This window comes from Ambystoma mexicanum, chromosome 3q (assembly GCF_040938575.1).
Source record: "Ambystoma mexicanum isolate Mex_15411 chromosome 3q, UKY_AmexF1_1, whole genome shotgun sequence".
NCBI classification, from domain to species: Eukaryota; Metazoa; Chordata; class Amphibia; order Caudata; family Ambystomatidae; genus Ambystoma; species Ambystoma mexicanum.
Genome location: NC_090926.1, coordinates 411031238 through 411051434, shown reverse-complemented (window position 1 = coordinate 411051434; position 20197 = coordinate 411031238).

Sequence of the window (20197 nt, the reverse complement as noted above, 5' to 3'; positions counted from 1 at the left end):
ACCCCACGACCTTCCAAGGCCACTTCATGCATTTTGTTTGAAGATTTAACCGTGCAAGGATATCCTCTTCCAGTTTAATCCTTTGAGTTTTCCTGGCCTATTTGTCCCAAACATACCCACAAATTCATTGAGGAAGTCCCTCAGTGATTGAAGTTCTTCGTGACCTTAGAATACACATTGTGTGGAAACAACTATTGCTTATTGCTTTAGCGCAAAGTATCCACCACTGAGATTGAACTAATACATATATTAACAATATAATAAAACATTTCTAGCGCATTTCAGGTGGTTCATCAACAACCTCAAAGCTACACAAGGTTCTGAAGCAGACTAAGTTAAGAATGCCATTATTAAAAGTGTGATAATTTTGACTTGTGTCCTTTACACGCTCTTTATTGATGCCCTTATTTTCGGCAAGTGTCATTTGTTATAGAAGCTACGGCTGTGGCCCCCACTAACATAACCTCAATTCTGGCAGGTGTGGCTACCATGTCACATTGGGAGATAAGCACTGCCAAACCAGTAAGGAGAGGTAGGTGCAGTGCTGATATAGATGTAGGAAGGTTTGATTACTATTTGACCGATACTGCTCGAGTATCCAATAAAATATGGTACAGGTGCATCACTAAAGTAGGTAAATAAACCACTGGAGAGAGCTGCTATGTATGCTTGCTCATCCCTATGCCAGGAGTGCCTCCATAATGTTTGTGGCAACTGAAACACCAACGACAAGAGCATAGTGCCTTATGTACCTATCAATGTGTACCACCAGAGGAAGGTTCCAAGGGAAAACCGCAACCTTAAGCTGAATGTCTAAGACAACTTTCCCCTATGAAATCAGCTATATAAAAATGATAGACATGATGCACAGTTACTGGAAAAAGGACCAGGCAATACAATATATAACTGAAGGCCCACAAAGGGGAGAGACGAAAACAATAACCTTAAAAGAACTATCCTGTCCCAAGAAGGGACCAGAAAAAATAGAGGGAGAACCAGGATACTGGAAAAGACCACAGATACTTATGTATGGCCAAGAATACACAGTCGAAAGATGGAAAGAGAGAGTAGTAGGAAGCAAGGTGCATACACAACTAACAGTTCCAGTACGTATAGTACAAGAAAGAAATGACAAATGCCTAATAGAATGGGAAACAAGTGCCAAGCACTAACATCGGTAGACAATGCGGCTGGGCCCATGCCCATAGTAGCACTCAAAGGAGCAGCATTATGTTTCCAGAATGATGGAGCAGTAAAGGTTCGAGAGAACAAGGAATGCAAGCATACAATAAAAGCTCCAGGCATAAAAGTTGGAACAGTAGTATTAATGGATCATTATTGAGCTTGCGAATCCAAAGCGTACAAGAAGCTACCACCCTACTGGTACAGAAAGACATCAAAATAGACGAATTTCCCAAAATGGACCCTAACAGATGGAAGAAAAGGTCTGTAGAATTAACTAGGATGACAAATAGAAATTACACATCATCAGCAATGGAAGACTCTCTAGATGACATAACACCTGAACGTTGATTGGTCAGCAGGATAGAAATGTTCTTCGCATCCATTGTTCCTGCAGTGCAGACATACACAAACGTGAAGTGGCTCCAGATCACGAGTGGGAGCTGATGCAAACAATAAACACAACTGTCAATGGCTTCAACACCCCAAAAGAAGAGCTCTGAGCCGTAAGGTTAATGGCCCTCCAGAATAGATATGTTCTGGAACTCCTCACAGCAATGGAAGGTGAAGTGTGCCCCAAATTGGGATCTTCTTGCTGTACATTAACTCCTGCAAATGATGAGGCCAATGGGACACACACTGAAGCAGTTACCAAATTATGACAAATGCATGCCAAAATGGAAGCAAAAGTAAAAGATGCATGGAAAAATGAAGGGTTACTATCATACATCCTCTCATGGATACCAACATGGATGGCCAATGGACTGAATATCTTACTGGCAGCATTACTTCTAGTGTTATTGACAATCTGCGTCATCAGAGAAAGTATCACACAATGCTGAACAATCATAGAAAAGACTATGGGCATTAAGTTATTGGTAGAAATGGCTTCTGAAGAAGACAAAATAATAGCAGCTCGAGATACCCTAAGGACACAGATAACAGAGTGTCCACTGTTCCCAACCGGATTAGTGTTCAAGGACCCCAACTACTCCAGAGAATACTGGGCAAAATGGATCAGGTGCAACCCTGAAGGAGATTGCTGTTATGTAACATGGAGTTTGGATGACCATGCAAGGTTCCATGAGCACTTAGGGGGAGTAACAAAGTTTTGTCTCCTGAAGTTGAACGTGAACAGGCTTGGAGAATTGGTCGACATGTTGACCAGAGGGGGGACTGAAGAAACAGTCCCTGGAATGGCCCTCGTGTCCCCTATGTGCTTGTCAGCCCGAAGGATGAGAAACGAGAGATGCCACTCGCTGTTCGGCCAACCACGAGGCACACCAGTATACTCCACGTATGAAAAGATTTTCCCTCAGATGACCCTTCAAACCCTTTACCATTGATGGCTTCAGAGAGACAGGTGTCTCGTCACTGGATCAGGTTGACTAATAATAATGTCCAGCTGTGCTGATGTCACTAGTGACAACATGACATACTAGTATTAGTCACAAAGTACATTTGCACTCCTGCGCGAAGTTACGCAGACACACACATGCACACGCAAAGAACATGCTTACACCGTTCTGTAGATAGAGGACAGATACATATACATACTGTCAAAATCTTTTCCCTTTTGCCTAGCCAAATGCAGAAATGCAAGAAAGCTAAGCATTCATGCAATTGCGTCATCGTAACTAACCATAAGGAGCTACGGGGAAGTATAAGGAACCTTCAAGGGCTCGATCACTACTAATCTCTAAAGAAAATATTACAAAATATAGGGAAACCATAGAATGAGAAGCCATAGGCCTCAAAATATTGAAGAAGAGATGCAGACTCTGGAGCACAAAGCACAGAGACAGTATTCACGGCCAAGGACAATGCCGGGTAGAAAATTCCTGATCCCCGAGGTGGTAAGCCACCTGCAAAATACAGAATAAAATCCTCAATAATTGCAGACTGAAAGGCTCTGTTTCGTGGTATTCGCACACGCGACTGAGCCAAGATGAACAATGGCAATTTACTCACTGTGGGAAGAGGAGCTGTTCCCAGTGAAGCAGACAAGATTGATACATGCATTGTCCAGCAAACATTGCAACCTGCTGGCAATCTCTCAGGCTAGGTGGCCATATCAGTGGCAACAATGGGGACACACAGTCTTTCTCATTACCTTGAAAAGGTACACGGAGCGCTGTGAACAAAGCAGGGTCCCAGGCCTGGGGATACCCACTATAGCTAATCCGGACGCTGAAGCCTGTGGGTGGTGTATAATGTTGCAAGGGCCATTGGTCATCGTGCGAACCTGCAACAAAGTAATAGTTTTTGGAGAATTTTCAGGCGGACCCCCCTGACATGGGAAGACCAATGGCGTAACTCTCGTAGGGGATCTCTACAGGTAATATCACCAAATAGGGATGGCCATTAGGTTTTTGGGATGGGCTGGTGGTTGTGACGTCACTAAGGGATAAAAGCAAGTGACACAGGTTCAGGTTCTGTGATTACAGGAGATTTTTGTTGTTTCCGGTATGATCCCTGTCTTTTGGAGAAAAAAAGATGGTTTATTTGCCCCATGGCTGAGTTCTACGTTATTTCTGGGGGGAAGGACTCTCATTGGATGACAGATACTCTGCTGACCTGTAGTATGCTTAATGCAAACAACCCCCGTCCTCTGGTATACTATTACACTATAAAAGATGAAATGTCTACCTGGCTGTAGAGCACACAAAAGAACACACACCAATTACATATCTTCTTCTTCTTAATTATCAGATGCGTGGGCGGACCCACGCAGGCGCTTCCCCATCCTAAAGGATGATGTGCACCAGACCCACCAATCAATATTTAGCTCCCATAAACTCACAACTCCTCCCACCGCCCAGTCTGCCTCACAAAATCCAACATCACACTGTACCTCCTCCTGCCTCTCTCCCATATCTAAAGCTTCTCTGGTTGTCAGGATTCCCCTTTGTGTGCGGTACACGCCCACCCTGTGGAGAGGTTCTGGCTTCACCATTGGCAGCCAGGACTGGGGTCCAGATTCCGAGGCCTGGCCAGAGGCTGCTTGGGTCACACGGATCCTTTCTGGTTCCTGTGCCCTTGCAGCTGTCTCTCCCCGCACCACCAGCATATCCACATAAAATAAATGCCAGGGCTGGTTAGGTCTGCACATAATCTTCATGTTTATATGTATATAAGTAACTAAGGGTTTGATCCAGCGAGCTGTTCTGCATATGGCGCACTGGATTCGCCTTTGATTCTTCGGCGAGAGGTGCTCGATAAAGAAGATTACGGCTCTAATCTGTCTCCCCAGTGTGACGTTCTGCGCTTACGAGCGCTCCATCACATTACTGCACCGCCGCAAACCAATAAACCACGTAACATGTGTATTTCTGCCCAGGATTCATTTGAATATAATTGTCATAAAAGGCAAAACACGATCCCGCGTTTGGGAGGCAAGCATTTAAAGTTTAATAATTCCAAGGCCCCAGACTCGGCTGCCACACAAACCCAAGCATTCTCTGTTGTTAATTTGCAGCTGTGAGATCTGCCTATAATTGCTGCAAACTGCTCTGACAATAGGAGGGGGGGGGGGCGCCTGTCTGCATGAGAGAAATAAATTAAATTCCGAAGGCTTTCCAGAAAACACAATCGAATCGAAACACTGCATTCCCTGGGTCAGACTGGGGCATAAAATTGTCTCGGGCACCAATGAAAAACTGCCCCTAGTTGCAAATGGCAATTAATTCCTTTTGTGACAGACGGTTTTGAATAGTACTTAAGGGGAAGTTTTTTTTTAAAATAAAGGTGACGCAATTTGTGCATTTAAAGAATATGTAAAGAATATGTATTCAGCAACACTGGTCAAAATTCTAAGAAAATGGTGAAGTAACTCATCAAACTGGCCCACATTGGCCCAAAAAGCTGCCCACTTTGATTTGACCCAAAAACTTGGCCCACATTAGCATGTTGCGTTTTTGATAGGGGCATTGCTTTATTGGCATACAGGAAAGCCCGAGTCTGTGTATTTCTTGAATAAATTATGGTCACCCAAAGAACGCCCTGGAGAAACCGGATAGATGCTGCGGATCGTCAATGGTCACAAAATCACACTATATAAGGGTGACCACATTTTTAAAAAAAGAAACCCGGACAGGCCATCGAAATAGAAGTAGGACTAAGGTAAATACACATACAACTTTAGTCCTACTTCTATGTCGCCGGCCTGTTGTGGGGGGCGGGAAGGGGTGTGCTAACATGCACACTCCTCTCATTGGAGGAGAGCGCCGGGGAGGGGAAGGGGGATGAAATGGGGCCGTGAAAAGCATTTAACGCCCCTATTTGCGCAAAAAAGATTTGCGCCGGGACCCGATTTCGGAATTTTGAACCACGTAACATGTGTATTTCTGCCCTGGCAAAAAAAGGGACCATATCCGAAACCCCGGATGGGGTTTATAAAAGAAAAAAACTCCCAGGACCCCCGGACGTCGGGTGATTTCCCCAGATTGCCTGGGAAAACCCAGTTGTTTGGTCACCCTACACTATTTGGCCAACTGTGTCACATTATTCCTTTTTAAGGTGCATTTTTAATAAAAGAAATACAAATAGTTTACGAACAGGCCACTTTCTGGAAAATCTCCTTTTCCGTGGCATCAGAGGATATGTACGACAGGATGAAGAAAAAGGCAGCTGATCTGTGCTGTCAGGCTGCCCTGGGTGAGAAAGAGATTTTGAAAAATTAGTGGTGCAGGGCCAACTGAGCTATGTAAAGGGGTGTCTGCTCAGATCTCATCATTTGTAATAAACCGAAATGAACAACATATTAGCTGACAAAACCTTTGAAATGGACGCCATGTTGGATTTGCGATTAGCGCCCATAGTCTGCAGAAATCATGGTAAAAACATATATTTTTTAAAAAATTGCACCTTTCAAACATATGAAACTATCTCTGGGGAGGTGAGGAGTGATGAGGATGGAATGGGATATGGCTATAAAAAGCCAGAAATCAGGTGTTTATTCTTCTACGAAGTCCAAACACATCTCAGATGTTCAGGGACAGTCCTGTGATGTTCACAAACATCTCAGATATGATATGATATGATATGATATGATATGATATGATATGATATGATATGATATGATATTTGTAACGCGCCTATACACAAGTGTTTCAAGGCGCGACGAGGCAGGGAGGGAGGGAAACAAGGGGAAGACAGACAAACGATCCTACTAGGCCAGGTGTCATTCAGATCGCGCATTCAGATGTTTGGGGATATCCATGCATATTTCTCCATCACAGAGTTGATGAAAAGCAGTTTTTGGATGGCTTATAACTTTGGAGCCACTCAATGAAACTGCATGAAATTTGCAGTATAATTTTAGACCTGACCCGGAACGGTTCTGCAAAGTTTGGTGCTGTTTTGCCAAAAGGGGGCAAAATTATAGGAGGGGTCCCAAAATATTTGAAAGGCTTATACATTTGGTGCCATTTGAATAATCTCCACAAGAGTTTGCAAACAGATTGTATTCCTAGATATGAATGTTTTTTTAAATGTTTGGCCGGATTCTGTCAAGAGGGGCCAAGATTAGAGGGGGGCTCTCAACATTGTTAGGTGGCTTATAACATTGTTGCTGTTTGACAAATCTACACAAATGTTTTCAGAAAAGTAATAGAAACAACCTTGAATGTTTGTGCGAAGTCTGAATGGATTTTGTGAAGTGGGGGCTAAGATATATGAGTATTTTTTGCACATACATTTTGACACTTTTAAAAAAATCAAACATGGAGGGATTTGCAGAAAACCCATGCAAGGAGCATTGGCAAGGACCTGAAAGCATGGTTTTGCAAATATGTCAGTGTTTTAATTTTTGAAAAGTGTCATAATGTAGGTACAATAAATAGTGATATAACTTTGGTGATTCAGGTATAGCCTGTGGTCACAGGCAGTGGCCAGATTATACATGTCATGGACAAAGTCCATGATAGGGTCAATCTGGCTAATGTCCATAACCACTTAGGACCGGCAATGGGGTTAAACTGGGCATGGCCACCAGGGACTGGCTATGTGGTAACGTTTTTTTGAAATCGGGATAGGTTTAATCTGTTTGTGGCTACAGCCCGAAGTGCTGGCTATCATTGCAGCAAACATTCACGTAGAGCATCAGCAAGGACCTCAAAGCATGGTTTCGCAAATCTGTCCTGTGTTTTATATTTTCAAAAGTGTCAAAATGTAGGTACAAAAAATTGTGATATAACTTTGGTGCCTGGGCAATCGGCCTGGCCCTGAGCAAGGACAGATGTGTACTTTGATTTGCTTATTGGGGCACGTGGCATGGCTGAAGCCCTAGGTTTGAAAGGGAAACAATACTCTGCTTGCGACTACAGCCTGAAGAGCTGGACTGGATTACAACAAACCTGTGTTAGGAGCATCAGCAAAGACCTGAAAACATGCTTTTGCAAATCTTTCTTGTGTTTTATTTTTCCAAAGTGTCAAAAAGTAAGTACACCATATAGTAATATAACTTTGCTGCCTGGGCATCCTATTGGGTAGACTGATAGAAGTGCTCCGATTACCAATAAGGATAGCGGTTGCAAAATGCCAGGCCCACACGAGGGGTGAGGATCCCGTCTCTAGGGGCAACAAAGCAGAAGACATGGAAGCAAAGCAAGTGGCATATTTGGAAGATATCCTAGATATGAATAGCCCATCTCAGGCGTGTAATTATGTACGACCTATGGTATTGTAGGAAGGGTACAATGCATTACTGGTGACACAAAAAATGGAATTGCAGGGAATTGCACCAAAAGAGGAAAAGGCATTATGGGGGAATAGGGGGTGTTCTATATCACCTTCAGACACCCTATTGTGGCAGGAAAGCACGGTTAAAATAGTAATGCTATTATATTTAATGGCTTTTTGCAAATCTGTCTTGTGTTTAATTTTTCCAAAGTGTCAAAATGTAAGTACAAAAAATTGTGATATAACCTTGGTGCATATACAGTGGCCTGACGCTCGGCAAGGATGAATGCCTTCTGTGATTTACTTATTGGGGCATGCAGCATCACCGATGCCATAGGTTTAAATGAGAAAATAAAATCTGCTAGCCGCTGCAGCATGATGTGCTGGACAGGATTGTAGCAAACCTGCGCAAACAACATCAGCAAGGAACTGAAAGCATGCTTTTGCAAATCTGTCCCGTGTTTTACTTTTTTGATAGTGTCAAAAAGTAAGTACGAAATATAGTGATATAACTTTGCTGCATGGGCAGTGGGCCTGGCCCTCAGCAAGGACAAATGTCTATTCTGATTTGCCTATTGGGGAATGCGGCATAGTCTGAAGCCCAGGCACCCATGCATTGTGGGGACACTGGCCATGATTGCAAGCCATAAGCACTGGCCATTGGTCACATTATAAGGGTATAGTGGACACTGAACTAGGATGCAGGGTAGGTGCAGTGGATAACGGGTGTGGTTTGGTGGGGCTGGGCCATGGTCGAGCCTCATTCCCTAGGCAATTCAACCATGACTTCTATCCCCAGCATGCACTGCTGATAATGACACACATCAGTATCCGTTACAAAAAATATGTTCTACAGTTCCTTCATATATGTTAAAAGAGGAATTATTAATAACTTATATACAGTGATGTAACATCATGAAACATTTTAATTCATAAAAACCAATCCAATTCACAGAAAAAACTTTGTTAAAGGGACATTATGGTTAAGTTGCACTAATAAAAACCTATGAAATTCAGTGACAAAACATTGTTAAAGGGACGTTATGGTTAAAAGGAAAACTGAAAAACCCCAGAAATTCATCTAAGCAACCATAACTCGCGCCACCATGCTGCACTGCTAAGACTTACACCCAAGACATCAAAGATAACATCACAAGTGTCATTGATGACTTTACTGATAACATCACATATGAAATTAATTTTGATGAAAAGTCCCCACAAAGGCTTGTGTTTATAATGTTGGTAACACGATGTCAGGGGTAATCGGGAGACCTATCATGAACTACTTGATGTATTAAAGAATGTACTCATCTAAACAAAACATTATATTGGAGTGTTGTTGTTAATACAGGAACCTAATCAAACACAAACATAGGCAATGACAGCAGCATGCACCATAGAAGTACAATAGTTTTAATCTGGTATTTTTGGATAGTAAAATAATTATTGCTCCCTACCAGAGTTTTGAGTAATGTTAAACATGGAATAAATAGCTAACAATTCAAGACGTACTTCACACTTGTGCTAGCACAAACAATACATGTGAAGACCCACAGCGCGTACAAATCAGAGGAACATACAGGGAAACTAAAGTAAGGAAGAAAGAAACAACATAACCAGAAAATGTCAATAACATTAACTTTCATCTTCATGGATACAAATGAATTGTGTTTTTGAGGCCTACATATTGCCCCATGTATGTGCACCATGAGCTGAGGCCAAATCCTAAGGATGTACCTTAACAACATAGGACAAGATTAATGTCTAGATATGGAGCACCTTTTGAATTTTATAATTTTGTCTGTCAGTGAACAAAAACAACTGGTCTAGATATGTCAGTGAACAAAAACAAGTGGCCCAGATATTTAGGGGGTAATTCATAGAATTTAGCGTACAAGTGGTGCACACGGCTGGTGCACAGTGTGCGTGAGCGAATCTCTGCGCCAGCCGCGTGCGCTAAAATCCATTTCCGCGCACAGCGTATTCATGGATTTCAGCTACCAAAACCAGCCGTGGCGCACAGTGGCGCAGCGACCCTACAGCAGCGCCAGTTACGCCCCCAAGAACGCCCCTCGCGCAGGGAAAAGCCATCAAAATCCCCAATCTAGCGCAAAGGGCTGCGCTAACCCTGTACCAGCACGGCAAGCGGGGTACGTTTATTACTGGGGTTCGCGGGAAGTTTCACACGCGATTGGCCCTGTGCGAGCGAGGTACGTGTATTACAGGGGTGTGCGGGAAGTTTCACACGCGATTTCAGCAGGGTACGTGTATTTCAGGGGTGCGTGGGAAGTTTCACACGCGATTTCAGCAGGGTACGTGTATTTCAGGGGTGCGCGGGAAGTTTCACACGTGATTTCAGCAGGGTACGTGTATTTCAGGGGTGCGCGGGAAGTTTCACACGCGATTACAGCAGGGTACGTGTATTTCAGGGGTGCGTGGGAAATTTCACACGCGGTTTCAGCAGGGTACGTGTATTTCGGGGGTGCCGGGGAATCCTACACGTGATTTGGCAGTGTGGGTCCTCCCACGTGTTCCCTGTACACCCTCCATGGCCCCTGCAGGCAGGCCACACCCCAGGGGACTACCCTGCACCCCTGGTCATGTCCTGCAGGCAGCCCAACCAACATGGGCATGCCCCCCAGCAAAGGCACATGTCTCCTTGCACTACTGATCACCAACTCATGTCCCCTTGCGCACCCAACCCCCAGCAGTGCGGGGCACCTGCCAGCAGGCCCCCACTCATATCCCACTCATGGTCCCTTGCACCCCCACCCCCCAGAAGTGCGGGGCACCTGCCAGCAGGCCCCCATTCATGTCCCCTTGCACACCCACCCCCCAGCAGTGCAGGGCACCTGCCAGCAGGCCCCGACACATGTCCCCCAGCCAACACGTCATCACAATCTAGATCCCTGGCCCTTATGGGCAGCCTCCACATGCCAAACACCCATCCAACTATTGCATCCACTTAGAAATGCCAATTACATGATACAACCCCAATGGCAAGTATCTAAATGAACAGATGTCCGTCACATACACACAATGGGTGCAAGTGAATGTCAAAACCCATATCATGACATGCATGAGACCAATGAGATGATACCACACATCGAAGTTTGATGAAAAAAATGTATTAAAAGCAACATGAATGGAATTAAAATCAAACAAACGTCAATGGAAATTAAAAAAGAAAAGCTGCATGTCTGTAAAATAATGAAAAACAACAAATCATAATCCAAAGGAAAGGTGTCCAAAGTCACAGTTCCAAAAATGAAATCCAAGGGCAAAACAAAAGAGAAAACCATTGCTCCATGGGGAAATCCAAAGAAAAAAGTAGAATCCAACAGTGAACTATATACAGATGAACAATCCATGGTCCATGATCCCAACTGAAGAAATTAAACCTCTCAAAAACTCCTACCTAATAAAAAAAACTATATACAAAAATGTGGTCCATTGTCCTAAAGATCCAAACTAAAGAAAAAACCAAAGGAAACCTATCACTATCTAACTATATACAAGGGCAGCGGGCTAGTCTGACGGCTCACTTTTGGATGTCCCGGGCCAGGGCATCATGGAACTCCTGCTCAATGTCCCGGAGGCGGTCCTCTTCCATGGCCCCGAGGGGTCGCAGGGACGATGACATCTGGAACTCCAGGTCCCTGCGAATGGCCTCGAGGCACTCAGCCCGTCTCAGGGCCCTACGCATGGAGTTCTCCGCCCTGACCATCGTGAGCCGTGCCTCTTCTGCCCACTGCTGCTCCGCATCTATCGCATGGCCCAACCGCTGCCACACGGAAGGCACTTCCCGTCCAGGGTCCTCCTGCCCTCTGGCCGATGCCTGCCCCTTCGATGATGAAGGCCCCGAGCCATCATGGCTCCCACCTTGTTGCTGCTACTGCTGTGCTGCTGCCTGTGCCCCGTCTCCTGCTGCCTGCACATCCTCCTCCAGCTGGGGTGCAGTTGTGGAGGTGGCCACCCCTGCTGGACGTCCGACTCCTGACTGTGGCAGGGATCTGTTGTCCACCAGCCTGGCCGCAGGGTCAGAGGCAGCTCCACAGGGCACCCAGGTGATACATGGGTGGGAAGATGGCATGGAGGACGACTGGGGCATAGGGGGTTCAGTTGAGGAAGGGGTCGGAACAAGGTCCAGGAAACGGAGGAATCGGGCCCTTGTGAGCTGTCCCAGTGGGTCAACGCGGTCAATGAGCCATGCGAGAAGACGTGCAGTCTCCTCATGAAAACACTGCAGGTCGCATCACATGGCATGTTGACGCAACGCCACCCCACCCAGGACAGGCTCAACCTGGCGCCGGATAGCCACATCCGCAGGGAGAGGAAGGCCAGTTGGTGTAAGCCAATCCCCGCCCTGAGAACGGGTCTGGACGTAGGCATCCCTGCTGGTGCAAGATGATGCAGTGACAGGATCAGGGACAGGATTGCACACAGGCACCTCCGCGGCGGCCTGTGCTGCCTCCTGTCCCTGGTCCTGCACTGCACCACTAGCACCAGTGGAATCCCCACCTCCAGACCCCGTCTCTGTCCCTTGCACAGCCTCCTCCTCCACCAAACCCCCCCACCAACCTGGATGACTCCATGCCATCTTCCTCCGTTGGGACCTGTGGGGTCTCAGCTGCCCCTTCTGCTGCCGAGGAGTCCAACTCCGACCTCCGCCTCTTGGACCTCCCCTTGGCAGCTGCGACCTGGGACGCGGCACCGGACTCCTCACTCCCCGACTAGATGACAACCTGGGAGGGGAGCCGGGCCTTGCGTCTCCGGCTGCCGGTGCGAGCCCTGCCGCTGTGCTCCACAGCACCTTCTCTGCCCTCTTCATCAGTTGATGCTGCAGACAGGGAGAAATAAAACACAGGCATCAGGGTACTGTACAATGGACTCATACACACATGACAGTTCCACATGAGTGGCATTGTCAAACTTCAGACATGGCATCACAATCCCCAACACACATGTCATTTTGACTCACACACATGAGCTATTCCACAGCCGTATTGCAACAGCCAGCACCATCCATACACATACAACAGCATGAGCAGCCAAAGGTGAGCCATACATCACATGAAACACAGGGAGTGCACTACACATGCACACACGCCACCACACTTACATGCATGTGTACACCTCCGCCAACTGTTGCAGTGTTGAGATCCGCATCCATGTCACATCTGCAAATCAGTTTTCCACATATCAGGGTCACATACATCCATGTTGCATCACTGTTGCACCCTTGTCAAATAGACACACATGCACATGTACACGGTGCACATACATGCAGCTGGAACCAACATCCATGTGTGACACCACAACCATGCCAACTGACATACACAGTAATCCAAACATGTGTGCTCACACATCTGCATTTGACTTGCATGCTTACCCACACATACACCATCCATGTGTCTCACACATGAAAGGACTTGCATGAGTCTGCCTCACAGCCCTGTACATACACATCCATACATGGCCCTAGAAAAACACATGTACAACCTGCACACTACTGGCACACCACCACACGCACAGCTTCCAATCAGTATGCATGTACACTTACCGATCGACTCCAGACGGGTCTGCCTCTCAAGGACCTGGACGTGGAGCGCTGGGCATATGCATTCCAGGACCCTCATCTGATGTTCCGACAGGTGGCCCCGGTGCCCCTTAGCATCCGCTGCCTTCAAGAGGTGCCGGGCCTTGTTGAGGGTCCTGGACCTGAAGTCCTCCCAGCGCTTCTTGACAGGTCGGAAGTCATGGACTGCCATCCCCTCCGTGTTGATGGCAGTCACGATGTCCGTCCAGATCCGAGTCTGTCCTTCCTTGTCGGCGCGGGAACTTCCAAAGAGGGCATCATACTGCCCCAGGACTTGCTCCACCAGGACACCAACTTCAGTGGCAGTGAAGCTGGTGCCCCTCTGCCTCTCTGGCTGGGGGTTGCCAGTGGTGCCAGATGGTGTAGTGCCTGACATGGCAACCCCAGAGGCAGGAGTGGGTGGGCAACTGGGTCCTGGGGCTGGGCTGTGGAGTGATGGTATCCCAGTCGGGAGTCTTCAGTTCCAGCAGGGGTGGTCACAGCAACTGCACCCCTGGCTGATGTGCAGGCAGCAAATAGCAGGGCATGTGGGCAGCAGGCAGTCAGGCAGCAGCAGATGGCAGGTGGGAGCGTGCTCGGGGCTCTGGGGGGCAGTGATTCGGCCTTTTGGGCAGGAGCGTGGTCTTCCGTGTGTTTTCGCGTGGCCAGCTTGATATGGAGTGATTTGGCATGTGAAAAATGTGCACGTCAGCGTGTAATTCGAGGAAAGGCCCTTAGCGCGTAAGCGCGTCAGCACGCATACGCGATTTCATTGGACCAAAGGCCCTTAGCGCGTAAGCGTGTCTGTGACGTATCGCGCACGGGCGTTTCCCTGGCAGGGCTTGAAGATCCCACGTGGATTTCCATTGCTCTGTACGTGCTTTCCGTGGGGTGCGGTGCGTGTGTTTTCCAGGTGTTGGGGTTCACACGCTATTACTTCACAGCGGGTGGGTGTTGGCTACGCGTTCTTCTACACGCAGACGGTGAGTGGTACCCCGCTCGCCCAAGGCCTATCACGTGTGAAACTTCCCGCACACCCCCGAAATACACGTACCCCACTCAATCGCGTGTGAAACTTCCTGCGCACCCCCGAAATACACATACCCCGCTCAATCACATTGAAACTTCCCGCGCACCCCGAAATACACGTACCCCACTCAATCGCGTGTGAAACTTCCCGCGCACCCCCGAAATACACGTACCCCGCTCAATCGCGTGTGAAACTTCCCGCGCACCCCCGAAATACACGTACCCCGCTCAATCGCGTGTGAAACTTCCCACGCACCCCCCGAAATACACATACCCCTCAATCGCATGTGAAACTTCCTGCGCACCCCCGAAATACACGTACCCCGCTCAATCGCATGTGAAACTTCCCGCGCACCCCCGAAATACACGTACCCCACTCAATCGCGTGTGAAACTTCCCATGCACCCCCGAAATACACGTACCCCGCTCAATCGCGTGTGAAACTTCCCGCGCACCCCTGAAATACACGTGCCCTGCTCGCACAGGCCCAATCGCAGTATGGGACATTCATCATTGCTGTATATTGCCACTTTTGTAATGCGCAGGGACGCTACCGCCTGCCTTCGTGTGGCGGACGTGTTTCGGCTTGTGAGTGTCTTTGGCTGTGCGCGGCTTTGCCCTATTCGATTCCATGAATACGTATGGTTCGAGTGCGTGTGGGCGTTCCGTCTGCTTCCCTGCAGTACATCCCCAGTTACGCCCTTATTTTTGCGCGTTGTTCCCCATTCCGCGCGTTAAGCCCCGTGTTCCGCCCACTTTCTGGTGTATGCGCCGAGGTTGTGCGCTTTCACTGTGCGCGTCACGCACGCCGTTCGGGATGTTACAGTGACGTGTGCGCCATGCACGGGTTTGGAGCACATCCCGAGGAAAACACGCGCAGGGACTTCCATGAATCGCACGCGTGCGCGTGCGCCTGTTTTTTCGCGCTTGCGCCTGCTTGCGCCAAGATTTTCAGCGCACGTTTGTTCCATGAATCGGCCCCTTGATGTCATCAATTACATTTGTGATGTCATATTTGATGTACTTGGTGTTAGTTTTAGCAGTTCACGGTGGTGGTGTGAGTTATGGTTAATCAGCTTACCATGACTGGCGCATTGCTGGTTTTTTTCGGTTTTACTTGTGACCATAACCTCCCTTTAACAAAGTTTTTTCACTGAATACATGTATATGTAGTTCCTTCAGGCCCATATTCTCCAGGTATTTTTCGCTCCAAATGGATGGTGCTTGGATGCGTCTGCTGTCTGGCTGTATTTTAGAAAATGTTTAGATCCTTTACTGTAGACTCAAGAGAGAATACCAGTATTTCTGGCTTTCACACTTCACCAAATTTGTGACTTTGGGCCTCATTCCTAGTTTGGAGGTAGCCATGGCTATTTGCGCCATGGCTGCCTCCAATACCGGGTCCGTGTCCGGTCTGGTTGAATGGGGATTTACCGCAACATTCCGACCTGTGCGGACCCGGTAAATCCCCATTTAACCAACCATTCCCCATTCCCATTTGAGCCCGCATAGGGCTCAATGGGAATGGGGAAGGCGCTAATTATGGGCCCGTGAATAGCAGGCCCGTAATTAGCGCCCTGGTCGCTTAGCGGGACCCGTAAAGGACGTGTGGTCAGACCACACGTTCTTTGCGGTTCCCGCTAAGGGACCTCGGAATTGTGGGGTAAGGGTTTACTGGCACCGGTCTCCTTACTGGTGCCCGGTAAACCTTACCGCCCAACTCAGAATAACCCCCTTTGTGTGAAATTGCATCTCTATGTGCTGTAGTCTTCTGATCTGCAGAAAGTGTGAGTACTTAGAAACATGGTAATGCTCAATTGATTACTTCAGCATTATTCCTTTTAAAAATGATGCTGTACCATATGAGATAGGTTTTTCTTGTTTTTAAAGATGAAGAAATCATTGTTTGTTGACGGCGTTGATTGGGGAGACATTGCAGTGATAGTTGCAGTTTAGTTTCAGATGATCAATATTTCATTTTTGGGAAAGTGAACACGTGTGAGGTTTATTCTCGCATTGTCAATGAACTTTCTGATCTCACCAGAACAGATGATAGTCTATAATATCTGTGTGCAAATGTGATAACAGATCGTGATGTCTTTGGCAAAGTGGCCAGCTTATGTTTTTCGATTAGATACACAACTATGTGATGTCAACAATGTGTAAGTGTTTGCCATTTTGGAATAAAACCCAGAGTTATCGCAATGACCTCCAGCTGTTAGTCATCAGACATGGAGTGTTTACAAGGTGGGGGAGAAGCTTTTCTGTGTGTCTGATGCTGTGAGTTCCTTGTGGTCTAAGGGACAGGGAAGGGTTCAGGCCCAGAAATTAAATTATCTGACACTTAAGGTTTACCTTGGGCTCGGTGGCCTCTCATTGTAATCTTTGCGATAGATCCAAACGTTCCAAAATCCTTTGGATACACTGAGAGCCTCCTTGGCATGGGTTTGGGGATCTAGGTATGGTGTTTTAACCCCTCTGGTTGCAGTAGCACATGATTGCGAGCATTAGCAGGGGACGGGTTGGGTATTCCAAGGCCTGGGGCAGTGCAGGACTTCCAGCTCACTTTTACTAACCTTATGGCTATTTAAATAGTGATCTTTTGCAGTGGGTGCAGTAGAATTCTGGTGACGCTAAACTATCAATGGGCTTCTATAAGCGGCAAGGTTAGTAATTGATGGGCATAGTGTGGCTTGAGTGAAGGGATATTTACTATGAGCATCCAATTTATATGCTGACATTTGAAAAAGCAACTAACCGATATAACATCAGTATAAGGTTTGATGATATCAGCAGAACCGTATCAACGGTGATGTCATAAGTGAAGTGATACCACATCATGTAATCCGCAAGGCAAAGATAAACACATGGATTTACATGTTAGGGGGATCTGGAAAGCGTTAAAAGATGATGGCACCTTTAGTGCAGGGATACAGATTATGAGACCATTACTGCAGAGCGAACAGCGGTTACGTCATCAAAATAGCAATAACAAATAAAGCCGGCTAGAATACTGCTAGCGCCTGATATGCTACATCGGACGTTAGTTGAAAGAAAACTGAAAGCATTGGCCAATCAGGAAGGGCCGTGCGAAGTCCATCCTGGAAAAGCATTGGCTTTCAGAGTCTAAGTGACAGTGGACGATCACCAGTCTAACCACACGGCTGCAGCCACATATGCAATCAATCTATCAACAAGGAGATTTTCTACTTTAGTTGTGCGCATTCACGACCTCTTTTGGCCCAGTTTTCCACAAAGCACATGTTTCTAAGCTTTCACAGTCTAGTCTAGCGCACGCGGAGGGACGCTTGGCGTGATTAGCTGGAGAGAGACGCAGCTCTGCATATTCATGTGCACGCCGAAGTCATGTGTATTTGCAGGGAGCTCCGTGCACCACTTCATCTGCCCCCATTGAGTGGCTGTCAAGATCCGAGAGGTGATGGCTCCAGTTTTAGTGAAGACTCTAACCTTTCCTTGCAGTCAACTGCGGATCTGACAGCGAGACAGCGACCCGAGGGAAGCGGCGAGACTTTTAATACTATCCTTGCAAGGCCAGGAGAGCGATGCAGGAATCAATTAAAGAGCTGGAGCGACACGCGAAGAGTGGGAAGCAGGGCGGGGGAGAGAGGGCGCTAACACCGGGGATTTGATAGCAGATCTCTACGGGCTGCAAGAAAGCCAGCCCAACCTGTTGCATGCCACTTGGCCAATTGATCGCGACCCGCAGTTGCCTACATATGACATCTCACCTGCATCAATCCGTTTTCCGGCACCTGCACAAACCAGACACATGGCAGCAAAGGCAGCCTGCCGCATTCATGTGGGGTGTCAATTGGAACAGTATACGCATTTATGAATCTTAAATTATGTCCTGAATGGCCCCCCATACATTACCCATTGTCACCTAGTGACAACCTATTTCATGACACTACTTCCGAATACAGACTGTTTCATGGCACAGCGTCAGCCTTTCAATTAGCACCATTGCCAACCTTATGCAGAACACCTTGACCAACCTATCACATATCTCTTCTCCTCCTCCTTCTCTCTACCTCTGCCCTGCTAACCTGGGCTCTCTTTCCCTCCACCCTCTTTCCTCATTCTCCTCCCTAACTCCGTTCAGTTTTTGCTGACTGGTTGCCTGGCTCACCTCCAGAGCCTATAGGTCCCAGCCTTCCCCACCAGTCCCTTGCACGTGCCTCTGGGCCGCTGCACTATGTTTAGCATTAATGCACTTAAGCTTATGCTCTATGAGCGGGGCAACCTCTCTGCACTTAACCCAGGGCCCTGCTGGACTGGACGTGTTTTGCTCCTCACCCACCCCCTTTCCTCACACCTACGTCTGTACGCAGGCATGACCTAAATGTACTAGGACAAGTAAGCAATACATGCAATCTGTATTCATGGATTTCAAGATGCATTACTAGCCGACGTGCAAGTAACAAGCTGTTTGTGGAACGCCCACAACACGATCCACAAACATCACAAAGCAAGCTAAAGGACTAAGATGGCGCAAGCCGCCGCGCCACCCCTGTCCCAGCATCAAGTACCCCAGTGAAATGGCACACCTCACCTCGCCACCCCAGTCTTTACCCCAGCGAAATTGCGCACCTCACCTCGCAATCCCAGGCCGCAACCCAGAGAAAACATGTGCCCTCCCTCGCAAGCCCAGGACGCACCCCAACAAAATCATGCACCTCACCTCACAATCCCAGGCCTCACCCCAAAGAAAACGTGTGCCCTCCCTTCCAAGCCCAGCCCGTACACCAGCGAAATCGCGTGCCTCAACTCGCAATCCCACGCTGCACCCCAGAGAAAATGCATGCCCTCCCTCGCAAGCACAGGTCACACCTCAGCACAATTGCACGCCTCACCTCGCAATCCCAGGCCACACCCCAGAGAAAATGCCTGCCCTCCTTCGTAAGCACCAACTGCACCCCAGCAATAAGGCTGGGCACCTCGTAAGTATAGGCTTCACCTCTTACAAAAACGTGAGTCCCCCATACACCCTTGGCGCCCCTCCTGTCCACATACCACCCTACTGCACATCAACAATCGTAGTCCACACACCACCCTCAACCCCCCTCACCTGTGACACGCCCCACAGGCAGCCCCCTCCAGACTGGACACCCCCCACAGGCAGCCACTCCAGACTGGACACCCTCACAAGCAGCCCCCTCCAGATTGGACACCACCCCCAAGCCCCCTCACCTGTATCACCACCCACAGGCAGCCCCCTCCAGACTGGACACCCCCTACCAGCAGCCCTCTCCAGACTTCACCCCCCCAATGGCAGCCCCCTCCAAACTGGACCCCCTTACTCCCTTCGCCTGTGCCACCACCCACAGCCAGCCCCCTCACCTGTGACACCCCCCACAGGCAGCCCCCTCTAGACTTCACCCACCACAGGCAGCCCCCTCCAGACTGGACACCCCCCACAGTCAACCCCCTCCAGACTAGACACCACCCACCAGCCCCCATCACCTGTGACACCACCCACAGCCAGCACCCTCCAGACTGGAGACCACCCCCAGCCCCTCTTGCCTATGACACCACCCACAGATAGCTCCCTCCAGATTGGACACCCCCACAGGCAGCCCTCTCCAGACTGGACACCACCCCTAGCCCCCTCACCTGTGACACCACCCACAGACAGCCACCTCCAGACTGGACACCCCCCACAGGCAACCTCTTCCAGACTGGACAACACCCACAGGCAGCCCCCTC